Genomic DNA, 10,638 nt, shown 5'->3' on the forward strand with positions numbered 1-10,638 from the left:
AGTTCAAGATACAGAGAGGGACGCGCCAGGGCTGTCCTTGTTCCCTAATCCTTTTCTCTCTGTATATTGACCCCCTTAGTCAGAGAATATTAGACTGCCCCCGTATTTCCCCAGTGATTTTTAATGGTCATGTCAAAAAGATATTAGCATATGCAGTTGATTTGGCCGTTATCATGACGAATCCCCAGCAAGCACTTCCGGTTTTGGTACAGATGACAAAGGTTTTTGGTCTAGGTTCAGGGTATCTCCTCAACAAATCCAAAACACAGATAATTTGTACAAAAAATATCCTGAAATCTGATTCAAGATTTGTGGACTCTGCTGTTTATTTAGGAGTAAAGATCAATGCTTCACTGGGTAGAATAGTGGAAGAGAACTACCCCCCCTAATTAAGTCTATAGAGGCTGAAATAAAAAGGTTGGATGTGATGCATCTTTCTCTGGTAGGGAAGGTCAATGCTCTGAATATGTTAATGTTTCCCAGAGTGTTTAGAGCCATACCCCTATTTATCTAAGAAAAAACGATGAAACATCTTGAATCTGTCTTTATTAGGTTTATATGGCAGTATGGCAAGGTTGGACGCTCTACGAGTCTTATGTCATTACCGAGGGAAAGGGGCGGGATGGCACTTCCAAACCTTAGATTGTATCATTGGTCTTGCCTCTTGATTCAAATGTCTATCTTTTTCCATTTTGACACTGGTCCTGTGGGAGAAATCACAAACCCAGACACTCAGGGTCCCCCCCCATTTTTTAAGATGCTGTTGGGGGGGGAAAGCAACCGGCTTGTTGCTGACCGAAGTGGAATACAGGTTTTATAAGAAGGCCTTATTTAAGACTTTATATGGGGCTTGGCAGGTATGGAAAGCTATTCTAAAAATTTCTAATGCCCCTAAAATGAATCCCTATCTCCACTTGGAAAATTCAAGTCTTTTTCCTCAGTTAAGAGCGGATAGGAACTTACAGGTTTGGAATGGACTGGGGGTTAAGACCATTGGAGATCTAATTGAAGGGGATAAGATAATAGGGTTAGAGGATATGCAAAGGAGGTATGGCGTCCCTGCTAATCAGTGGCTTATTTATGGTTAAATCTCCCGTACCTTAATGGCTCTCAGACCTAAACTGAAGCCTCTGGTCGATTTCCCTGTGGTTGAGGCCCTGGCTAGAGGTTGCAGGAAGATTAATGTGGTTTATAATCTTTTTGTCTCAAGGATTCAGGACGATGTAGAGAGGGTGGAAAGTGACTGGGCAATTAAAATCGGAAACCCGGATGTTGATTTGGATCTCGCACTATGTCTAAATAAAAAGCTCTTTCGGGCCTCTAATTCATGGGCTCAGCACTTTAAAACCATTTTTAATTTGTACCATACGCCGGCCAAATTATTTGCGTGGGGTGTTAGGAATGACGATTGCTGCCGTAGATGTAATACGGGTCAAGCATACTTAGTACATATGTTTGCTACCTGCGACCGGCTGGGCCCAGTTACGGATGCGATTATGAAATTTTGGGAGGGGCTGCTAGGTCACAGGATCGATCTATCCCCAACACTGATGTTAATGGGTACAGACTCCAAATTGGCCCTGACAGAGGATGAGGCAGCCTTGGTTTTTATGTCGGTTGCTGTGCTAAGAATCCTGATCTCTGCTGGTTGGAAGGATATTACAGGCCCCTCTGACCAGATGTGGCTCTCGAGATTTTTAGGTATACACAATATAGAGTCTTGTTTATATGAATTTAAAGGTGCTAAAAAACGGGAGATGGGCAGACGTTTTTGGGCCCCTGTTACGAAGTGGAGGATGACAGAATCTGAACCTGGATCTGCACTGTTTGACATATTTATTTGTAGACAAAATTTATTTTATCCCCACATAATGAATTGTGCTTTTTCGTATTTATATCTGAGTGTTATCTCTATGTAACTGTATTCCTGTGTCGATCGTTTTAATGCTGTGTTTGTGCTAAATTAATTCCTATGTTCTTTTACTGCACCGCAACCTTCAATAAAATACAAAAAAAAAAAAAAAGTATTTTAGATTCTACCTGTGAGAGGTGTGAGTTAGAGCTCTGTAGAGGTTTTCGGGCCAAATATGGCAGTATATTTTAACATTTTAAATACTGTTTTAAATTATTCACATTGAAGGAGATCAAACTGGGAAACTTTTGTCGAGTCAACACTGGCACAGTTGCCTGAGAAAATAACTTATAATATTCAGTTAAGAAACAGTCAAAATGCTGGTCTTTGATTTAATGATATTCTTCGTTGACAACCTCTACTCTAAACCATTCACCATAAAATGCCCTCTCTTGTGTACATAGAAGGGGGGGCAGGCCAAGATCAAGTGATTGTGCTGGAAATGCAGTTAAATAATTTATTGGAAGGAAACAAGAGGGGAAGATAAGCTGCTTATGTTGTAGGGGTGGGAGGGCTCCAATCGAAAGGCTGTGTGTTGTTGAGATGAGGTGAGATAGCTCTTCTGATCTCTAATAATGGTAGGGAAATGTTATATGCCGTTGGTTAGTAGTGTCAGAGAAGAAACAAAACATGCTTCTATGTATGCAAGTTGCTGTAGATTGAGGAGATGCAAAATTATTTGATCAAAGGAGTAATATACATCACTGAATCAAGATGGACAGTCTTGTTATTCAGAGGCGAGTGATTGTCAAGTTAAAAATGAAGGTCACCTCCCAAACATTCTTTCTCAGATGCCATTATGTTTCATTGATTCTTTTGAGCTTTGTCAAATACTTATGGTCTGGAGTACATGAGTATGGGTTACAGAATGCAGGAACAGCATTGGATAATCAAAGGCCCCTTTTTATGATTTAAGTGGTGATCTTAATTTGTTTCTGCTTCAACCTGCCACCCCTCTGTCAAAGCTGAATGATATGTGGTGTCTATGTCTGAAAACAGTTCTCGTTCTTCTGGGTTTTGGGATTCCTTATTCTGTCAGTGTCAGATGATCATGGTAACTGATTCTAGAAGTCAATATTGAATGCCCTATTTACATCGTATGTACTGCAGAGTAAGAAATATCTTCTGCTTCAGGTTGGTTTCATGAAATATATCAGCTGTTATATAATTTTGGGTTATATTTTTTTTAAATTACAAAGCTTTATTTAGTGCATATGATGTAGGGAACAGATTTATAATAAAGCAACAAACAAATTAAATCTATTAAGTATACAAAGCAATAACAGCATTTGATGAATGCATGGATACAGCAATTCTTATTAGTAATATAATGAAATTATCTTCTCATATGAAAAACAAAACTGATTTCAGAAGTGTATATACCTGTAAAAGCATAGGCATGATTAAAAAAATGGTAAAGAAGGACTGTGACAGCAGAGAAGGTAATCATGTTTAAGGAGGTCTATAATATCTTTTAAACCCTTTCTTAGATTGTAACCTCTAGTTGGTGAATCATTCTGTAAATGGTGACCATATTCTTTCCCTTTTGTTAAACAACAATAATGAAGCGATGAAAGTAGTATAAAGTCTGTGGTTACAACATACTGAGTGCCACCATGCTTTAAATGAAACATTTGAGAGATTTTTCAAATTACTTGTAATTTGCTGAAAACTAATAGTATCAGAAGATCAAGTAAACTGTTACCAGTGACAGATTGAGGCCAGATCTAAGCTAACCCACCAGTAAGTAGACAGACGACCTGAAAGAGATAATTAACGTGGAAGATGTCATTATTTATTTTCCAAACCTTTCTCCACAAAATGTTAACATGTGGACCAAAGAATCACATTAGTATTAAATCACAATGAATTTTATTACATGACCAACAATTGGGCTCATTAGTTTAATACGTTTCTAATTGATTTCGAGATGAGAAGCAAGCAATTAAAAATAAAATGCAATGTGTGTTATATTTGTTGCTCTTGAAATTTTTTATCTAATCCAAAGTTTAGCAAAAACTATAATAGACCAAAACCTATTAAAAATCCCTTTCTCAAAGTAAATCAATATCAAATGTAAGTCTAAATGAAATCAAAGACATCAGAAATGTTTATAAGACAGAAGTTTTCTAATAGGCATGAGGTGTTTGTCCAGAAGTGATGTTGAGGAATGAGAGTGTAATGTCGAAAAGCTATTTACAATCATCTTTGAGAGTGATTCAAATTTACCTCTAAAAGAAGTAGGACTTTTAATTTTGATTGAAAATCAGCAAATACTAAAGATTAGGAATCATGAAAAAACCCAGAGAATATTTTTTTGAATGTTTATAACAAAATAGGGATCAGTGAAAAACATCCACATTTAAGTCAACACACCACCGCATTTTACATTAGACACTGTGCATGGCAATTAATCCAAATCCAAGTTTGGTACATTGAGTTGGTGTAGTCCACGAGCATCCCATATTACAGGGTATTTTCGTGGGCAGCCAGGGGCTGTGTACACTGATTTCTCAGCTGCTGCACATGCGTCCATTCCCCTTATCTATTGTGTGATTTTGGGGGGCGGGGGGGGGGGGGTTGGCGAGATTCAGCATTGTGCAATGTCTTGTTTTGCCACCAGTAAGCCAATGTCAATTAGGTATCTGAGACCCACCCCATCTTCCATGGACTCCTCAATAGCCAATATTGCATGCTTGGGGTCCAGGTTCAGTGTATAGGTGACATTTTTACTAAGTGTATTGTGCATCTTACTCTGGTATAGGGTAATGAGAGGGCTGCTCCAATCGTGTAAAAGAAACCAGGGTCTTCCATAGAGCAGCTCAGGTGGTGATTATCTTTTTTGCGCACCCATTGTGCCACATTAATTTTGGGTCATGATAGACTCTGTGTAAGTATTTAAATTGTATTAGGTGAAGCCTGGCTGATATGGTTAAGCATCTGGTAGCCATCTTAGTTTCTTGCCACTCTTCATTGGTCATTGGGCCAATGTTTTGGTGGCAGTGGGGCCTGAGGTGTGTGAAGAGGTCAGATATGTTTATCACCAGTGATCAGTGAATGTGGGAGATCCCTTTCTTGCCCAGGCCTTCCATTGTGGTATTTGGTCAAAGGGGATTCAATTCCATTATATGTTGTAGGAGGGGCTTGTGTTGTGCCAGAAAATGCCGGAGCTGCAGATAGTGGATTTGTTGAGTTGGAACTCTACGGATAGTTATTAGAATGATTTGATGGGATTATTGGACCATACATCTATTTTAGAAATGCTGACACAGAGTACTTGCAACCCAGAGACCTGGAGTATCCAGTATCCGCACCACAAGGGTGTCTTATTGGTAATGGTTGTGTGCCATTTAATATACATAAGAGCATTATGCCAGCATGTCAAGGAGGCTCGGGTGGGCTCCAGTATCTCCTGGGTACTGATGAACTGTAAGGGATCGCCTCTAGGCCCCAGTTCTGCATGGAGGTGCACTCCAGGAAATAGGTTGGGTCATCTCGCTCTTAGAATATCCAGTCATGAATTACTACTATTTGTGATGCGCAATAGCATAACCTCATGTTTGGCATCCCAAGTCTTCCATCATAGGAATCTTGTATACATTTGACGAGCAAGACCCATGATGGCGCCCTGCCCAAAAGAACTTATTGAGGGGTTTGTTGATGTCATTGAAGAGTGTAGGAGGTATGTAACAGGTGAAGTTTTGGAGGACGTATAGAAAATGAGGTAATGTCGCCATCTTGAACAAGGCCCCCTGGCCGATTATTAAAATGGGGAGTTTGTCTCAGGCTGTGAGTTCCTTGTGCATTGTAAGAAACAAGGGGGTGACATTAAGGTTGTAAGATTGTTGCTGATCTGTGGTAAATTTTAATCCTAAGTCTTTTTAATATTAGAATGGGTTAGTTTGCCTCGGCAGTGGGTGATTTGTGATAGTTTGTATGCCAGCTGGAAGCCTCTCCATGTATTCATTCATAGGATATCTAGCAGTGACTTAATGTTCTAGTCTCTGCACATAAACCAACAAGCAATCTACACAGAAAGAGATTCATTCTTTTAGTGGGGTGCCCCATTAGATACCAGGAAACTGGGCACTACAATAAATCAATTCCGCTAGAGGCACAACTACCTGTGCAAACAGGAAAGGGCAGCTTTGTCTGGAGCCTCTTTCGAATAGCAATGGGGAGGACAGCACTAGATTAACCCTGACCCTTCACAAGGTTGGCAATATAATGTTTTAACCAGTTCCAGGAAGCGAGAGCCAAAGTTCGTCCTGTGGAGCTTATAAAATATGAGGAGAAGATGAACCAAATTGAATGCTTTTCTGAAGGCGATAAGCGCTAGACCTTTTGTATCAAACAATTACTCTTTTAGGGCCAGAATTATTTGTAGTCACCGGATACAATGTCTTGTCTCATGCTTTGGCATAAAGCTGTTCTGGTCTGGTTTAACAAGAGAAAGGATGACTCGAATTAGCCACATAGCAAAACTTCTTGTTAGAATTTTTGCCTCTGTATTGATTAGCAAGATTGGGTGAAAGGACAGATGGAAGCACATTCTGTGAGGGTTTTTCCCGTCTTATGAATGACAACAACAGTTGCTGCTCTTATGTCTTGCGACAAGAGGTCCTTTTCTGTTGTTTCTTTGAACATGGCGAGGAGATGTGGGGCTAGCAGGGAGGAGTAGCACCAAGAGAATTCGCCAGGCTACCCATTCGATCCGAGGGTCTTATTGGAGTTCAGGAAGGTGATGACAGTTTGTATCACCTCTAGTGTGAGCATAGCTCTTAAGTTCCCACCTCTGTGAGATATTAAGAGGATATACCAGGAGGTCATTAGCCACTACTTTCTCTATATCTGGTGGGGTGCGACTCAAATATAGCGAGGAAAAGTATTCTATGAAGGCTTCGGTGATGGCGTGGGCTGTATAGGTCCATTTGCCATCACCCCAGGATATATATGTTGTCACCCTAGACACCTGATTTAAGGTTGCCAGCCAGGACAATAGGCAGTTCACTTTGCCTCCCCATTCGTAGATACTGTGTTGGGACGCTAACCAGTTATGCTTGACTGTATTTAGTTAGAGGAATTATAGCTCTTCCTTGGTCTGCAGTCAACCATCATATCGTTTTGCATGTGCCCGCTGTGAGTGTGAATTCACATTGTAGGCCTATTATGACTGTTTAGAGTCCCTGTGCCTCCCTATCTAGGTCTTTTTTAAAGCCAGTAGTAATTGACTTAATGTGAGTGGCCGTGGGCCACCACTTTGAAGGCTTTCCAGATAGTGGCTGCTGAGTCTACTGAGCCTACCCTATTATGAAGTTAGTTGTTCGTATGTATTGGAGACCATCATTAAAACCTTTATCTCATAAAACCAGGTTTTGATTCGCCAGATAGGGATGTCTCTGTCTCTCGGGGGTAGTTCTTTTGGAGAGTAATCTGATAGGCTGTGAAGTGATCAATGAGGGAGAAGGAAGAGTGTGAATAGGAAAAAATTGTGAATTGTTGGAATAGATTTGTTTTTGATTTGACTGTAAATATTATGCCAAATGGAGGATTTAAGAAAATATTCTTCTGGTATTTTGCTGTGTCTTAATTAAGGATCAAGGCGTTTATAGGCAAATTTAAAAGAAGGAGTAGAGAAGCTAGGAGGACCAGATGTGAAGAAAAGAAATTCTGTGAAGGAAAATGGATGAATATATGATTTTTCCACATTGACTTATAAAGGGGAAAATAAATCAGCATTAGTTAACAACCAATATGACCCTTGTTTTAAAGTAACAGCCCTGTTATATGCAGGAAAATCTGAAAATTTAATTCCACCATATTACGATCTTTCTTAAGTTTAGATAAGAGTAGCTTTGGCCTTTTATTATTCCAAACGCATTTAGAAAGTAGTGAATCGATTTTCTTAAAAATGGAACAAGGTGTATGTATTAAGTTGTATCGTAGAAATTGTGTACATAATCAGAGGAGAGAGCATCATTTAATTGAGTCCAATCTACCACACCAAGGTAAATAGCTATATCGGATTTAAGTTTCACTAGCATCACTTGAATTAGGAGCAATGATATTTCAAATGGAATTATACCCAAATATTTAATTTTAGAAGGAGCCCAACAAAAAACAACCACCTCGAGCATTTGTTTGGGGCACAAGTTGTTGTAGGACGGGGAACAAACATTACAACTCAACTTTTTCAACTCACTACCTTTACAACAAATCTTTTACAACGCAAGATATTTCACAACGCATGCCATTACAATGCATGCTATTACAACGCAGATGCTATTACAATGCCTGCTATTACACCGTAAGTATGGGCTCGTTTTTTATTAAAAAAATGTAATTAAATAATTTATTATTTTATATTAAATTGATTTAAAAAAAATGTCATTTAAATGTTATTTACACCCCACATGAGTTACAATAGTTATTAATAGTCCTAGTACCCTAATTTGACACATCCCCTGGAGTTAGAATAGTAATTAATACTCCTACACTATCCAGCACTTACCCTACTTTTACACCCCCCTGGAGTTAGAATAGTAATTAATACTCCTACACTAGCCAGTACTTACCCTACTTGTACACCCCCCTGGAGTCAGAATAGTAATTGGTACTCCTACACTATCCAGCACTTACCCTGCTTTTACATCCCTCTGGAGGAAGAATAGTAATTAATACTCCTACATTATCCAGCACTTTTACCTTTTTTGAGTTGATTTCTGGTTTCTGGGGATGTAGTTTGTTGATCCTCTTGTTGCTTTGTTGACCTTTGAATTTGATTAGCAGTAACAAAATGAAAAAGATAATATAAGTTTTTTGTGCTTACTTACGATGTAAATCTATGAGGAGTAAAAAGTGGTTAATTTATTTTTAATTACATTTTTGAATACTATTTACCTTTAGTATTTATTTTTAGTTGTATTGTGGATGGTCTCATTTGCAGAAGAGGGTGGTCTGCAGCTGGTTGTTTTTTGCTTTTTTGAGTTGATATTTCTTTGAAGATATCTGTAGTGGGATATATGTAAAGAAGAGTGTTTATTTTCATTTTTATTAATTCTCTATTTTTAGGATATCAAATTATTTCATTAGTTCATGGATATCATGCCTTAACAAATTTCGACATACAATTGTTTTTCGATTTTTGATTACTTTAGAAACAGTTGCAAAATTAATTTTGATCATTTTCAAAAATGTTATAAAAATGTATTCATTACTGATTTAACTTATTGTTTCTGAATTCTCATGCATTACCTTGGAAAGAGATGTCGTTATAGTTTGTTTGTGTACTTTCTTCAATCTCTGTTTTTTAAAGATTTGTTCTACAAAAAATTTAGTTTGCTGAAATGATGAAAACGTGTCATGGTTTAGCTTTGATAATATGTTTACATTTTTCCGAAAAAAGATTTAGTTTTGGCATTGTTCTTTTCAATTTTAAAACACACTGGTTTATCTAGATTTATAAAAAAAATACAACTGCTTTATATCTTTGCTTTTCCTGAGTTATTTTTTAAGTAATATACACATTGGGGCCGATTGCGATCCTGGAAAAACGCTTTACAAATCGTGGTATGAAGCGTTTTCCCCATACAACTCTTACTTGTAAGGAGTCCCCTACAACCTAGGAAGTACGATCTGTACAAATAGACGCACTCCATACAAATTGTAAAAACGACCATACAACTCCTATATACAAGCGATTCCGATTCGGATGGCTCTGTACACGATGTTCCCATGTATTCCCGGCAGCAGTTTACAACCCGGCAAGTAGGATTCGTACAAAAAGCACTCCGTACGTTTTTTTTTTTACAAGAGCCAAAAAGTGCCGGGAAAACCTTGTACGCCCCGAAAACAGTACGAGACAGACCCCCCCATGTACGTGTCGTACATCCCATGAATACAGGGGTACAGTGCGTATGTACGGTGCGTGCGGATGAGACAGAAAGTGGGGTACGGTACGATGAAGGGGTACTGGTCGTGTACGCACCGTACAAGCACCGTACCCCAAAATCGAGTATGTACGCACCGTACCCCAAAATCGCGTATGTACGGTGCATACATGCGCGATGTTGAGGTACACACCATAGACTCGCCTCGCATGTGGGGGGACCCCTGTATGCCTCAAACCCCTATACGACCCATACCCCGGTATGAGTCGTACCCCCAGAAAGAGTCATACCAGGGTACGAGGCATATAGGGGTTCGCTTCGTTGCCCGGTACGAGTCATTCCCCGTATACAGGCCATTTTCCATACAAATCGTATGCTGACAACCTGGTACGAATTGTACTTGACGGGTTAGACAGCCTTTTTACAAATTGTATGGTCTTTTTTACAAGTCCATGTCGTACAGCTTTTCCCGATCCGATTTGTAAGGATCAAGACGATCTGTGTGTATTTTTCCCGTACGAATCGTACTACACGGGTTGGAAGGGACTTATTCACTTTGTATGGAAAAAATACAAATCCTATTTGTATGGAAAATAAAAATCCAGGATCAGAATCAGCCCCCTGGTTTGACATACTCCTTTTAATGTTTTTTTAAAAAATGTACTTACTTCTAATTGCTTTAATTGCTTGTCAATATTCTGTTCGTTGGTTTTTCGAATTTCAAGTGTGAACAAAACTGTCAAATATAATGATTCTATTTAAAAAAAAATGTAATATTAATTTGTTTCGAGATAATATTCTTAGTTAAATGTTTTATACTTTCTTGTTTTTGGGTAA

The sequence above is a fragment of the Lissotriton vulgaris genome, chromosome 5, assembly GCF_964263255.1.
Source record: "Lissotriton vulgaris chromosome 5, aLisVul1.2, whole genome shotgun sequence".
NCBI lineage: Eukaryota > Metazoa > Chordata > Amphibia > Caudata > Salamandridae > Lissotriton > Lissotriton vulgaris.